Source organism: Pseudomyrmex gracilis, unplaced genomic scaffold, assembly GCF_002006095.1.
Source record: "Pseudomyrmex gracilis isolate BER0280 unplaced genomic scaffold, ASM200609v1 scaffold_0, whole genome shotgun sequence".
Taxonomy (NCBI): domain Eukaryota; kingdom Metazoa; phylum Arthropoda; class Insecta; order Hymenoptera; family Formicidae; genus Pseudomyrmex; species Pseudomyrmex gracilis.
This window is the reverse complement of record NW_018020584.1, coordinates 4,712,878-4,729,075: the sequence shown is the minus strand read 5'-3', so window position 1 is coordinate 4,729,075 and position 16,198 is coordinate 4,712,878. Positions and strand designations below refer to the sequence as shown.

Here is a 16,198-nt window from a genome sequence, read left to right as displayed (position 1 = left end):
AGAAAGAAGTTTTTGGAGTATAAATAAAAAACTAATTTAATTAAAATACAATACGTGTTGTGCGTGTACTTGGCGCCTGTTTTTACCTTTTTTTAATACGTTTTACGGGTACGCGTACGTTTTACAGATTGTTCGATAGCTTTTACGTCGACCGAATTTTACGCCGATCAAACGTTACGTGCGTCGTGAGGAATCACGACTGCAAGACAGAATTGATGGATAATCGTGGAAAAGGTGTTAACGCGCGATCGATGTTACAATAAAATCAAGTCGACACAGAGAGAATCGGGAACTCCGTCGCAATTCGATCGAAACAAATAGCGCGCGAAAAGAAAAGCTTGCGCGAAGTGCGAGAGCGTAAACGACGGGATTTCTATTAAACGCAACGTTTTATTATGAAATTCGCAGTATATAAGTACACAAGCGGTGTTGCGGGTATATCACTCGGTAAAACGGTTACGCGATGCAAACGGCCGATTCGCTCTCACAAGCAGCGGAGTAGCAAACTTGCTTACTACTTGCTACGCTTTACTCGTCTGGAAAACTTTCTAATAACCCAGTGACATTCTGACCGCCAGGAAGGATTCGCTTGGGATCGGAATTGCGCGCGCACAAGTGTCTGTACGAATCGATATCTACGATCGATATCTGCGCGCGATTAAGTTTTCTTTCCACGCGTTCACTTCCGGCTTCCGCGTCAACGCGCGCGTGTGTCGACGATGATTACGTGATTATATTATTCATGATTAATATTCGCGGGTAAGCAGGTAGTAGTACGCGGAGGAATCGCGACTTTCGAACATTCCTATTCAAACGTGCGTGATATTACTTCCCGATCGCGATCGCGGGTTCCTCGATCGCAAGAGACGTCGAAGCAATAAATCCACAAGCCAGAAGACACATGCTAATGAGATGAGTCTCGTTTAATAAGATCGCGTGTTAGAAAGTGAATGGCGTTGTTCATTGCGAAACAAAAGTATAATTTTACGACGATAGCTCGTAAAGCGGTAATAGGGAAGTAACGTTTCGCGCCCGGTCTGCTCGCTGGCCTGGAAAATTTTCCAGTATAACCCAGTGACATTTCTCTAGATCGCTGAGATAAATCATCGACACATTGCGATTAATTTTTAGAAACACAAGGCGTCCAATCGATAATAATGATTGAAACAATACAGTTTCAGCTTTGTTACGAAATGCATTTGTTTGAAAAATATTCCAAGATAAGTCTTTGTCTTTGGCACACAGACGAGACATTTGCAGCGGCAATATTCGACGAATATCGTCGTGTAGCCGATGCGCCTCGCGAGCGGAAACGCGCATCTGGCATCTCGTCGATAGTTCACAGACATCGGCGAGAGATCACGCGAATCGACGAACGAGCGAGCGAACGGGAAGGGAGGGAAGGTAGCCGTCGATATATTAGTTATGCCGGAGGCGAGAGGTGAGACGAAGAAGCGGAGGCGAAGGCGAATTCTCTCCACTGCCAAGGCGGCGTAAGGCGTGGTTTGTCCCTTTACTTTGTGCCTTTGCCTTGCCTTTCTTGACTCGTATACTCGCCTGCTCTCTCGCCCGACAAAGCGCACGCGTATGTACGTTCCTGCGTGCGTACGTATGCGCGCGCGTGTGTGTGTACATGCACCGCGTGGCGTTTGCATATGTGAGAGCGTATATACTCGCTATATTCGTATGTAGGTTCGACTGGTTCACCTCCGCGCTGCGGCTGGCAACAACTAACGAGCAGCTGTCGGTAAGAGGCACGGCGACAATAACCCGCCGCATTTTATATGTTCCTCCCGCGGTACTTGCGCGCGTCAATGGGCCCTTCTCTCTCTCTCGCGGAACGGAACGTCGCTCGCGCGACCGACGGATGATTGATAAGCCCGTCGAAACGCCGATACGCACCGTCTGCACACGCTCGATCAGAAGATACATCGCGTGTTCATTAGCCCGTAAATCCCTCTCGCACTCATCCCATCGGATACGTCCAAGCGTAAAAGATAGCCGACCGCCGATTAAGCGATAAAAGTCATATCATTAATTACAAGAAATTTGAGAAAATTTGAAGCAAGTGATGCGTGTATTGTTGTATGTCGTTAATTACATGGCGTAATATTATATCTTTACAAAAATCAATTGCTTCTCATCCCAATTACGTACGTCGCGGAACAGTTAACGCAATAAATCGCGCTAATTGCTCAAATTGCCGTAATTATAGAGAGAAAGAGAGAAAGAGACCTCTCACTCCGGAGAAACCGGACCGATGCTGTTTCCGTCCAGGAAGCGCATGTACAGTTTCAGTTATTACGAAATGCTTCAAGGTCCGAAGGGGGCTGCTACTCGTTGCGACGAATATACACTATACGCGCGCACCGAGGTATTCCAGCAACGCATGCACACAGGTCTCTCTCTCTCTTGCTCTCGAGACCGGCGCGTACACATTCCACGAAGTAACGGCATCATCCGCGGTCGAATTCTTCTTGCGCCTCGGAGATCGATAAGCGCGGGTGGAGATTTCAGTGAGCTTCACTATAATCTCGCTCATATTTTAATGGGTACCCATTTTTTTTTTTTTTTTTTTTTGTATTATAAAGATCAACGCGCAATCTATCTAGAAAAATCTCGTGAATAACAGTACTATACTCTTATTACCATATCTTGGAAAAGATAATCCAAGATACACTCTCTTCATGAAAAATTAATTAACTTCAATGTTGAGAAAACCTACGATTTATAGAAGTTATAGATTTTTTCACTTTTATATTGATTAATAATATTTGCTTTTTAATCGAGGATAAATTAATAATTTATTCTTTTTCAACTTTTTATAATCACTCATTTAAAAATCTCCAAGATTAATCCGGGCCGATCCCAGACATCTGGTAATCCTTGCTATTGTGCGTTACAATATGTATGTACATGTATACATATATATGTATACACACACAATATATATATATACATCATATACATGTATATATAAGTATATAATTCTTTTCTTTTTTTAAACAAACATCGTTCTCTATTTACGACTCGCAATAAGTTTCACGGGTTTATCGAGCGTGGCGATGAGGCGCGATACACTTCCGGTAAAATGTTTGATATCGCGTCGTTAACGTTAAGATACGAGGTAGCGATGGTAGCGGCGCGAACGAAAGCCAAGCAACGTACGGGATGTCAGTCGTAAAAGCGAATTTAAAAAAGGTAGGTGTCGAAAGAGGGATGTGACCGGAACGCTGAAGAGAGAAAGGTCGATAATAAATCGGAGGCGTGTCTCAGACTTTGCAGAAGGGGCGGTTAATTGACATCTGTGTTCCATTTCGGGGATTGTGTCACGGCCGAATTCGGGCCCCGAAAAACTCTCTCACGGCCGTTCGCGCGCGGAGTCGACCGATCTAAATGAGATTGAAACTCGCGACGAGATAATCTCGTCACGGACGCGTCTAGCGCAGAGACGAGAACTATCGATCGATACGTCATACTCGAGGACGCGAAATGAGTGTCCAAACGCAGCGAGATAATAAATTATCGCTCGCCTGTCAATTAGTTTTTATGACGCGTTCATTTGTAATTAGCATATAAATTAGACGAGTCTGTCGACGTGTAATTATCACAGATCGAGAGAAAAAGAGAAAGAGAGAGAAGGAAAGAGAGAGAGAGAGAGAGAAAGAGAGAGAGAGAAAGAGTAGATAGAAGATGAGGATTTTACGCGTCCGGATTGGCTGATGATACATGATTGTCGCGTGCGCTCGATAATAAATTATCGAAGAAGACGGTTCGTATCGATTGGCGCCCGAGTGAGCGCTCGAAATCTGTCCGTAACACGTGCTTTCCGCGAGATAAGTATGTCGTAAATAGATTTTTATTGTTCATCCGCGAGTCGCTGCCGACATTAGCGCGGTTTTCTCTCTCCTCCTCTCCTCCTTCAACGCCGTGTGGTATTACACTTGAAGAGCACATACTAGAGGCGGCGACGACTCTAGGAAACGTTTCATTTTAAAATAGTTTTCTCGTAAGTAAACACCAATGTTACGGCCGCCGATGTTTTCCACGCGAATAACTCGATCTCGCGTATGTACACTCGTATCCACAAACGATATTGGCAGCCGCGAGCCGATCGCTTCGCGTTTATAAGCCTCTTCTCGTTGGCGGTGTTTTACGAGTAAATCAGCGCGCGCGCGCACGCACCTGCCGAGGTGAGGCGCGACTAAACTTTCCGAGACGACGACGTGGACGCGCGGAAAATTTTCACCGCGCGGCTAACTCCCGCGGGTGAAGAGATCCGCTCCGCTTCGGTATATATGTAATAATACAGATTTACGGAAACGCGGCGGCTAAAGGCGGGCGGCGTGAATTATTCATGATGGAGAGAGCCTCTTACGCTCGTCTCGAGGGTGTGACGAGGAGGAAGCGGAAGGGCGTAAGTGAATTTTGCGGTCGCTAAAGCGCGAATGCCGCCGCGAAACGGTTCGGGATGAAATTCAAATGGCATTCATGCGTACGCGATGCTTTTGGAGAATGTGGAAGACGCGCATCCACGCGAGTTATTCGAAACTGCCGCTATACACGCCTAGTTTACGCGCAGCCTTAAGCGCTTTAAGAACGATTCGTGCTCGAACGAAACGCGTCAATGACACTGTAAATATGCTAAGTGCGATGAGATTATGGAATCGACGCGCTTTGAGGTTTTCTTTTCTCCTCGCGTCGCTTGTAAAATAAAACCCGCTGTTCTTCAAACACGCGCTTACTTTCACATTATAATTTCTAATCGCGATTACAAATTGCATTCGCGCGCGATATGTGCATTTGTATGCAGATATATTATAGTGTGTGTTGCGTTTTATCGAGCACGTCAGAATCAATATTTGCTCGGCGAAGCTCCGCGGGCCGCGCACGTCCCGAGAACCCCGAGCTGTGAGACTCCCTCGTGACTTCGTCGACGCCGGGGTGATTTATCGACGCCGATCGTCAGCTATCGGGGAACAGAAGTACCCCCGGTATCCCGTTACCGAGAAGGATATTATGTGTACAGGCATGGCCGAGAGCGTCGATTGACCGATTAGAATGCCGATTAATATCGTCGAGACGTTATCGACGAGAGAAACGTGTCTGCCGTACGTCCCGCGTAACGCAGTAAGCTCGTAACGTATATAAAAATCCGGAAGAAAACATACATATCACACAAATGAAAAACGTGACGTTCACTTTAAATGTATGAGCAAACGTCCATGCGAAAGGTCCATGCTGGACGGTAAATCGACGTGATTCATTTGGACGAAAAAAAAAAAAAAAAAACACCATCCGCAAAAGTCGGCGAGGGAGTAAACATTCGTCGGCTCGCATTCCCAAGCTCGTATTGCCGAGAGATGCCTTCGTCCGACGAGAAGAAGGCCCCGCAGGTAAACTTGACGAACGTAGGGTCTTCGACCCGCGGTGGACGCCGCCGCGCCACGAGGAGAAGAGCGCGCGCGGAGTTACTCTCGCGTTCCGTGGCGTATGCGCGGTTACTTTGCGCCACGACACAACCATAAACATCTCTGAATGGAGACCACCCACCAATCCGTACGCTTCTTGGAACCGTTCGTCGCGCGTTTCGCAAGAACATCCGAGCGCGATATTTCGCGGCGGCTCGTTCGTCCGGAGAGAGCGTTTTCCTTATCTCGGAAATTCTCGGAGATTCTCCGACCGACGGGAGAACAAACCAAGTCGAGACGATCTTGAAGAACGAAGAGACGCGCGTCTCGATTTGTGTAATACCAGTGACCACGTTCCACAAATGGTTCATTATTATATAACCGAAGCGTTTTGAAAGCTAAGTAACAACAAAACGATAAACAATGCGCGCACAACAAAACAATAAACAATCCGTTTGTCATGTTATGAAAATCGCGCGCGAGAAAGACTGTGTGTAACGATAAGAAATAAGTGTTGAGAGAGAGAAAGAGAGAGAGAGCGGCTCAATAGAAAATTGGTTGCCGGTATCGAACGCGGATTGACGTGCGAGGCACGGCTGAATGCGTCGCGGAATGAATGGACGAATCGCCGGCGCGATTACCTCTACGGGTCGTATTGTTATTATCGTCCGACGATGCCCTTCGAGAGATTCTCTTATTGGCGCGAGAGAGAAAGAGTCATACGGGAGTGAGATCGATATCTTGTATAAGCTCCGCAAAGAATTATTAGCGTCATTACCTTTGTCATAAGATAGTTAATGGCCGGCTATCTTGATTGCGGCCGCGGTCGTGACAGTTCGATCGTTTGTACGAAACGATTAGTCATTTTGTAACTTCCTGCGATATTAATCGCGACGTGGATCTATGCGCACGCGCGTCATCCGTGTGCGCGGTGTGAGCGCAAAGACGTGATTTCCTTCTGCACCGCGTGCCAAAGAAAAACCACCGCAGCCGCGTGCTTTCCGCAAAAACCCATAAAATCTGGATGGCGCGTCTATGATGTACAGCCGTGAGTTGATTTATCGGCCGCGAAACGCGCGCGGCAAGAATGTCGTCGATGCCATGATCCAGCAACTGAATCGTATGTACGCGACGTGATATAATTTATTTCCGCTGTCCGCGACAAGAAACATTATTGAGTCGCAACGTTTTGTCGAGAGAGTATTAGTCGTGGACTGTAAACGCACAAGAAGCAACGAGTTACACTGTAATCACAATGTTACTCTCGCGCGCGCGGTTGCGTGAATTCACAAGCAACAAAAATAAATAAAACTTTGAGGTAAGGTCAATACGAGTATATATACTCGTAAACTAAATTAAAACGTGTGTAAATTAACACACATGGAAATTTGAATTAAATTCAATTCGAAAATTCATCAAGATGATAGTTTATCATCTCAAGTATCCAATTTACTTCCTTATAAAATTAAAAAAAAATGTATTACAAAAAAGACACCTTGGCCAGGGAAGTCCAAACTCGAAGATTGTGAAATTAAATACTTCCGATATTTTGCGCCACTTACAAGCGGTATAAATTTTTTTAAAATTTGATAGTACGCGATCAAATGACGTATTTGACGTTGCGACAATTTTTACGTACAACAGAGAGAGATTTTACATCGCGATAGATGTAAATATATATGTCTTCTGCGATGTTCGTATATATACGATTAAATATTATATTTTCGCGGATCTCGCCTAATCAGCGACTCTTTCGCGAGAAACAAGCCTTCGCTCGCTCGTCTGTCCCGGACGTTCGGGAAAAACGCGCCGCGAGCCAGCGGCCGGTGCAACCGCATCGCAAACACCGCGCAGTTTGATTTCACGGGCGATCGTAAAACACGAGGAGTCGACCGATTCGTAGCGTACGCAGGCGGAACGGGTGGAGAGGAAGCGATGGCCGAGCGTTCTCTTCTGCGCTCCGTCTAGTTGCAGCTGCTTCTGGATCGATGTTGACCGCCCGCTCTTCCTCTCTTCGAGAGAAAGAAAGAGAGAGAGAGAGAGAGAGAAAGAGAGCGCGCGCGATTTTATACGCGGTTGCATCCTCGACGAAAAACCGGTCGACGGGGATCACCGGCGCTCGTTCGGCCGCTCGCTCCGTGAAGGTGTATCGAAAGACCACGGGGCGAATTGCCTCCTCTCGGTCCCGTAAACGAGCGAACGCGATCGCGACCGATCGAAGGTGAGAGTAGAAGAAGAGATTAGATCGTAAAAGCGGGGCGAACGGCGCGAGTGCGTCCGATCGCAACGAGAGAGAGCATTACGATGAACCTGGGCTCGTTCGGGCTCGTTCCGCATCAATGTTCGATCCAGATGCAAGCCGCGCGGCTACGGCCGATTACGCAAGGGACAAGAGTGGCAAAAATTCTGTCCGAGATATACGCAGCAGCTATACCATAGAACGCGCGCCGAGAGACTTTCGATCTCTCTTCCTTCTACAAACCGCCGCGGGATCACTTCGTGACTTTTTTTCTTTTTTGTCAGGATTTATTTTCCAAGAGCAAAGTTTTGATCTCGCGTTTCCAATTACGTGAAAATTACAACAAGAATCTCGTGCGAAAGTATTTTTTACAGTGCGCGCAAAAACCGACGAGAGGTATTATTTTTCATATAATTTTACGCGATACATGTGTGTGTATAGATGATCATTTATATTTGCGTGGAAATATTTTTGTTCTCTGGTCATTTACACGGTCCAATGCCAAGTTCTCATGTGCACGCGTGTACGGGAACGCGCCTAATGAGCGATGGTCACGCTTGCCGTTTTTGTTTGCTCTCGTAATTTCGAGTTATTAATATCACACCCTCCTCGGCTTCGAAATAATTTCAGTGTACGCAAATATACACGCAGACGTACGCACACATGTAAACGCACACGTATTACTCTGAGATACCAGTTTATGGTCGAGAGGCCTCGCGCGCTATATCGCGTCAAAGCGATATTTCGCCAGACGTCCTCGTTTCGCCCTCGCGTACGAAGCAAGCTCCGTGCGTTACTCCGAGGCAAATGGATTCTATCAAGTCTCGTTTGCAGTATTATAAATTAGTACCAGCTCCGTTGCGCGCATTGCAAATAATTTCAGTCGGGACGTCGTGGCTATATGCGGGCGCTCTCGAGAACGCGCGCGCGGTCAACTCTCTCGCAGCAAGGTTCGCCAGGACTGTCCAACCGTCCGGTGGTTTACAAGGTAGACGCCTAACGGAACGCACATGCACGCTTTCCGCACGACGGCGGTGGATGTAATAAAACGACGGCAAATTTGTACATGTACACGCGAGAATACGCGCGGCGCAAAGCGACGGACGGGGCCGCCGATTCGCGCGAGGAAAACTGGACAACTGGTCTGGACCGCAATCGACACCGACAAGAATTTCGTTCGCCTCGACCTTCGCGAGATATATACGCCGATAGCGAACAGATTTATTCTCTTCGTAAGCGTGACGCGGCATTAAACATTTCAGAACTTGTACTATGCGATACATATGAGCTACGCGTCGCGCATTTGCGGTGTGTGTGTGTTCCCAACACTGGAAAAGGCAAAATAAAAAGAATTCTAGTTTTTTCTGAAACAAAAATCTACCGTCTTTTTTCTTTCGCTTCCGACGCACACAATTTTCAATGATCTCTGTCGTGCTTTCCGCGCCAGTTTCTCAGGCAGCAAGACGTGCGCTTTCCTGCCCGGCCGGTCGGCCTGCTGATGGTACTTGAGTCGAGGTAGATGCGTAACGAACGGCGCATGCACAATTTCATCGGTGCAAGTGTAATAAACCCTGGGCAATCTTGCGCGCGCGCGCGCGCGCGTTCGCGAGCGACACGTACACAGTAAAAAAAAAAATGTTAATTTTAACATTTTTTGCATGTCCCAGGAGGTCCACTCTAAATTGTAAGTTAAAACAACTTATTCGTTGTGAGTCACTTATTGACAAACTAGTAAAGTCAAATACTTGACACAATACTTTACATTTATATTTGTTATTTTGACTGTAAGCGTGATGTAAAAATAACATATAAAATAATTAAAACTGCACAAAACAATAGTTACAGTAACTCGTAAGAAATGTTAATAAAACATTTTAGTTTGTACAATGTGGCCACAGATTTTTAAAATTTTTTTAGTATGTTAAATTGACTTTGAGACATCTAGATTAATTGAAATCATTGTGTTAAAAGCACTTAAACAATATTCCATTTTTAAATGACATGCAAAAAATGTTAATTTGTGAAGTTAACATAAATTTAACACGTGAAAAGATTAAAAAAATAATAACATATCAGTATTATGTTAATTTTACATTGAAGTAATAATCAAAACGTCGTAACACAAGAAAAGTTCTACATTTTGACGCACGATTTTTTACTGTGTACACGCGCGAGCGCGAGCGCGCACCACGGCCATCGCCGTGTATTTGTGTGTGTATCTGGACGCGGTGCACTACTCACGATGAGTCTCCCGCAATGACGAGAGACTCTCCCAGTGGATCTCGAGAAGTGCACGGGGAGAGAGAGAGAGAGAGAGTCGAACGCGAAACACTACTAGCGGGAGTGCAGTAGTAATAATAAAGTGGTAGTGGTTGGCACGTCACGGTCCAACAGGCCGATCAACCGGCCGTGCGCCGAGCCGGCTACTGGTCTCCGCCCACGCACAAACGCATCTATGCATACACATATACACACACACAAGCACACACACACATACATATTGATGCACACATACGAGAATGAACGTGCATTCACATACAAAGAGCGTTCTCGCGCGCGCAAACTCGTTGTACTACTGTTGCGCACACCACCGTGAGCTTTGTACATCGGCGAACTCATCCGCGCAATTTTACATTCGCGTAGATATACGCTATCGTGGACCTTCGCTTTCGCGTCTCCTCGCTCGTAGAGAAAGAGCAAAGGAGAAGTAAAAATGCACTTTACTCGAAGGTCCCGTTTAGATGCGAGAAGAGAGAGAGAGAGAGAGAGAAATTCCGAAGAGATGAAAATATTACGAAAGACGCGATAAAGAATCGCATCGGCAGTAGAAACGATCGACGCGCGTTCGGCTGACTAGACAGCGAATGTTTCTACTTGCGCGCTTAGTTTTTTTTTTTTTTTTTTTTTCACGCGCTCTCCAATAATCCGACTCGTCAATCAAAGTGACAAGTTAATTTAATTTGTTAACACGAATATATCGTGTCTAATAATCAGCGCGATCAATCCTTTACCATCGTACTCATAATGCAACCGGAATTTCTTGCTCTTTCCTTCCTTACTTTTCTACGTCTCAACGCGAGAGTGTGTGTTTCTTGTTACGCCGACGCAACCAACGCGGCGATATTTCTGCCGACGCCTTCTTTCTCTATTTTCTCCCCGGGTCAATTACCCGACTACCGCTGTAAACCAATTATAAATTACACGCGTGGACGCGAGCGCGCTCTTTCGAGAGGCGCGCACCTTTGCCTCCTCGACATACGCACGCGGACGTATGATACGTGGGCGTGCGGCACGCAGGCAATGCCATCGATTTGACTCGCTTTCGCGAAGAAAATCGTCGATAGAGAGAACAAACGTGTTGACGTGTTCTTGCGTAATCCGCGTTGAATTTTTTTTTTTTTTTTTCCGTAGGCGAGCGTGTATCCGTCGACTCGTTCGTGATAAATTCGCCGATTTCGAGATTGGACGTGTCGTCGAGTTTTTTTTCTTCTGGTTTTTTTTCGCAAACCGCGAGACGCAACGTCGAGTTGTTGCGAGATGCTCGTTGCATCGTGCGCGAAGATCGCGGAAAGAAATTATATGTACTTTTGTGGTTTGGGAGAAACTTGTAAACGCGAAAGTGGCAGCAACTATTAATTTTATTTATCGACTCGCCGTTCTCGTTTTCTTTCTCACGGCCGAAGATACGGGCTTCATTAACGACCGACGCTCACGACCAATTAATACTTTCGATGCACGCATCCTCGCGGGGCGAAGATCACATCAGCTCATAAACAGGTCGTGCCTTTCTCGAAACAGGAAAACACTAGCCTAAGATCGCGCTTCTAACGCGCACTTGAGCAAGACCGCGTTCTATATATAAACCTCCATTTAATATTAAACTAAGAGTAATATATATACAAGATTACTCGTATGTGAGAATTAAATTGAAACCTTCCGTATGTGTTGCGCGTAAAGTAAAATTATAAATTCTACATTACAATACGAGAGAAAAATTAAAGAAACAAATTTATAAATTTAATATTAAACTAAAAAGTTTTTTTTTCGATAAATTATATGTTGGGTGTATGTACACGGGAGATATATTGTTAAAAACGTTTAAGTTATTAACTCTAACTCAGTGGCGCGCTACAGCCCGAGGTGGGTCGTTTTTTACGGGGCAAGGTTGTTATAGCGTAGCGCCCAATCTTCCAAACTTGGAGGACCGAGTGATTGAAGGCCCGATTTAGTTTGTAGTCGGTAAATTCGACTGAAAGAGACCGGCCCGGAAAAATCCGAAGGTGTGGATTCGAACTCGGGATCTTCCTCGCTCGTAACTCCCGCACTTAGGACACGAGGCTACTGGACCAGCCGTGTAAGTTAATTAATATATAATAATAAAAAGCATACAATATGAATTTTCGAATAGAATTCAGTTCCAATTATTGCGTATTGTAGTAATTTACACGCTTAAAAATATATCTCGCGCACGTATAAACGTTCAGCACGTGATTCATATAAAAAAATTCTCTGCTAGTTTGAAAATTAAAAAAACTTGAGACAAAAACTTTGAAATCAAATGCGAATAACACCATGCGAAGCGGACGGGACATCTCGGAATCATTTGCGCGTCGCGTCATTCACGTGGGCGAGAGAGTTTCAGATGAGAGAGCTTTTGAGAGGAAGTAGCTTTGACGCGACGCAACCTTCTTCTCTAATGTTCTTTTTTTTCGTGTATACGCGCCGGCTCGTTGTCTCTTACGCCTCTCGACCATCTCGAGTACGTAGATGGGTTTAGACGGTAAATGGGTGAAAAAATTCGCCGGATGACTCAGGACGGGCCTACCCGCGACGCACGTACGCCGAACCACGTCAGTACGGCATTTATCCGGGAAGAGAGGATGTAGGCAGACAATGGGACAGAATAACGAGGAGTCGGGCCCGCGGAGCCCGAACGTCGTCTGTAATTTGCATGCAATGTAGTCGGGGGTACGATAAATATGCATGGTTTTGGTTAGAAGAGAGCGAAAACGCCGAGTGTGCGTGCACACTCGTAACGTGTACATACGTGCCAGGCACGTTGAACGCACGCGCGATGGCTTTCAATGAAATACATTATTCCGCCGAGTAAATCAGATAGAAAATTATTCATATTGAAAATACAATTATCTTCCAGTCCTCTATGTTTTCTCTCATAAAGCACCATTTGTCGCACAAAGATGAGTGAAAACTTCGCAGTCGCGTAAAGAACGTGAATTAAAAACATTTACATTTATTTATAGATAGATATATAGATACAGCTTTATTTTTAAAACGCTTTGAAAAAAATTCTCTCAAGCGCTACTTACAAAACAAAAATATAACAAAAACAAAACTGACTAAAGAAAATAATTAACTAGCAAAATTAACACCGCAAAAAGTGATTATATATACAAATGATAATAAAAATAAGTTTAAAGAGTGAAAGTGGAATAGAAAGTGAAAATAAAAAAATAAAAAAAAAATAAATAAAAATACAAAAATACAATAACATAAAATAAAATAAAATTATTTAAGAGAAGAACGTTCTTTGATGTAAAAAAATTGCGATGTGTAATTAATGTTCTTCTCTCTTTCTCTGTGCAAAGCACATCTTAAATATTAAACCTTCTTAAATATTCCACGGGAATATATCGTGGCACACCAGCACTACGTAAGATATATCCGCCGTACTTCCGAATCGTGCGCGAAACGTCGAAGCTCGCGTTACAAACGCGCTCGTTGAAAGCACGATCGGGGCGATCGTGCCTCTCGAAGCACCCTAACAAGCGCACGAAGCAGCGTAAGCGCGCGCCTAGCAATTGCGAAGATGATCATAGCGCGACTCGTTGTTGCTGCGGTGCACTCGCGCGAGTGCCAGAAGCTGCGGGAGCGAGAAAAACGCGCGCCGCTGAAACCCCCCCCCCCCCCCCGATCGGTTTTTTAATATTATCAAACGCGCGTTGATAACACCACGACGCCGCAATCGTCGGGTTCGCCGTAAGTAAATGCCACGTTCGGCGTCGACGTTTAACCGACGCGCGCGCGTGAAACTCTCTCGCCACGAGCGAGCTTATGCGCGAAGGAATTTGTTGATATTAATCAACGTTGTCGTCCACGTCGTTGCCCGAGCGCAGAGGCGAGGCACAGAGATGTGCCAGAGTTGTGGTGCAACACACACCTAGCAATTTTCGAGATAATAGTCCTTCCTCTTTCTCCCTTTGTCGAGAGATCTCTCTCGTCGTCTCTCGGGCGAGCAAAAGCCTCGCGAAAAAAAAAAAGAACCACACCGCACGGTGTGATTACTTTCTAATTATCGGCGACGACTCCTCCTCTCTCTGACGCGATTTAACATATAGCGTAGATCGTACATATGTAGTGTGCGCCGTTTATATTTCCGACCTCGGGGAAGTTTTGACGCCCACCACCGTTGTGCGCGCGCGCGCGCGAATCGCTTGGCGAGCGAGAAAGTGGGATTGGCGGAGAGAAGCATCGTGTTTTCGATCAGTGTTAATTAATTAGCGGCCGAGCGACGGAACGGCGCGAGATGGGCATTCTCGTTTCTCGCGGGAGACACCCGGTAATTTCGCAGAGCGGCGTTTAAAATGTACGTGAAAACGGGTGCGGGTAGCCGCAAGAGACAGGCGGGAGTATAATTTAGAATGCAACAACAACAACAACAACAACAACAGCGACAAGTCGCGCCGCGCGAGAAAGGTAGTGTGCCGAAACTAATGTTACCGCGGAAACCGCAAATTCGCTCGGCGAGATCTGAATTCGCAGCCTTAATCTCTTGTAAGAGGCGCGGCAACGACGCGAGAAGAGACGAAGAGAACGGTCTGAATCTTCGAGTGCGCTGTGTACGTTTCGTGTTGCGGAACCGCGTCGCGTTTTCCCACGTGTGACTTTCTTATTTTCGCTACCAGTCCGGTTTTGCGCCCGACCGATCTCGCTCGAGATTTCGCTTTGACGTTAATCGTGGATAACTAAATCTTTTCAACCTCCCTCGTTTGAGTTACGGTCACGGTTGCGAGATGGAAAAAAGAGACGGTTGAATATTACTGGTCGCAGACGCGCGATGGTTTTGAAACCGGTGCGGTGTTTTTAATCGACTTTTGATGTGTATAATTTACGTCAAGTTTTCAGAACTTGCTGCAGTAATGAATGTTAATATTAGAAATATGTTTAAAAAATATGTTTAAAAAACAGAAACATATTCAAATTAAGAAACATATTAAAATTCACGACACTTTGCGTGATTATCGAAGAGAGATTGAAATACTGCACTTCTACGCAGATTGAGCGATCGACTTCGCCGAGCGTACGATTGCGTTATCGGAAACGGTCGCGCGCGTTCTCCGTCGCGCGGAAACCGATGAAATCGCGCGTTTCGCTCATTTCTTCTCGACATAATTTTTCATAACGCGTGACCGAGCAAGTGGGCGGTGAGCTGATCGCGTACACGGTGGGACCGGAAGCCACGGTTTGTCCAGCCGTTGAACCCGGTCCGGTTTAATTCCGTTCACGGAACGGCCTCGCGGAGAACGAACCTGGGCTATTATAGCGCTGCACCGAGCGCGAGGATGACGTTATACACCCGGAGGCTGTCCACCGCCGAGAGTCCACCGTTGAACTATCTCCTCGTTCTCTCTGTCCTCCGTCTCTGTCGGCGGCTTCCAAGCGAGTTGTCCTTCTCTCGCGAGGCCAAGCGGCTTAAGTCCGCACTAAACAGCACCCGCGGGAGAAAAAGAGAGAGAGAGAGAGAAAAGAAAGAGAGAGAAAAAGAAAACGAGAAAAAGAAAAAGACGAGTTAGGCCACGGCGGATTAACCCGCGTGCGGACCTCGCTAATTTCCACGGCTTGGGAATACCAACCGGTATCTACGTTGGATTGCGGATGTGCGCGGCAGGAAGTTTTGTGATTCCCGACTTCCTCCCGTAAACGCCTCGTCGTCGCCCCGGTGTGTGTACGTGCAGAACCGGGCCCGTGACGAGAAAACGCTTTCAATCTCTCGCTGTCGCTGTCGATTATCATCGGCGGATTAACGGACGGGGAAACGAGCGGGACGATCGTCCGCGGAGATTGCCTTCCCGCAGCATCTCGTTCCTTGCTCGCTCGATCACTCGCGTGCAATATCGTCGGTGCCGTGCATTAACTCGCGCGACGCGAAATACCGCGGTGACGTAAGAATCTATTATATGCATCATCGGATCCCGACGATTTGCATGTAAAAACAAAAAAAACAAAAAAAAAACTTTGACATCACGGCATCGGAGAAAGGATCAGATAGAGGTATCCCCGGTGCTTAAGCGAAGCGAGAAAAGACCAAGCGCGCGATGATGATGACGACTATGACGACGACGATGATGATGATGAGTTTAACGAAGGATGAAACAAAGAGAGTTTAAAACGTCGTCGTCCATTCGTAATAAGCGTCTCTCGATCCTCGAACGGCGTTTACCGGTTTGCTCGTCGCGTTAATATATCTCGCGTTCGAATCGATTACGTGTGTAAGAATGGATTTCACGATTTAGATTAATTGGCGATAATT

The 16,198-nt window shown here is 46.1% G+C and overlaps 1 protein-coding gene across 1 annotated transcript in view; it reads right to left on the bottom strand.

Annotated features, from left to right (window-relative positions):
• LOC109861869 overlaps window positions 1-16,198 on the bottom strand; it is a 34,044-nt gene that overhangs the window by 14,958 nt on the left and 2,888 nt on the right. The gene's annotated exons all lie outside the window — the stretch shown is intronic.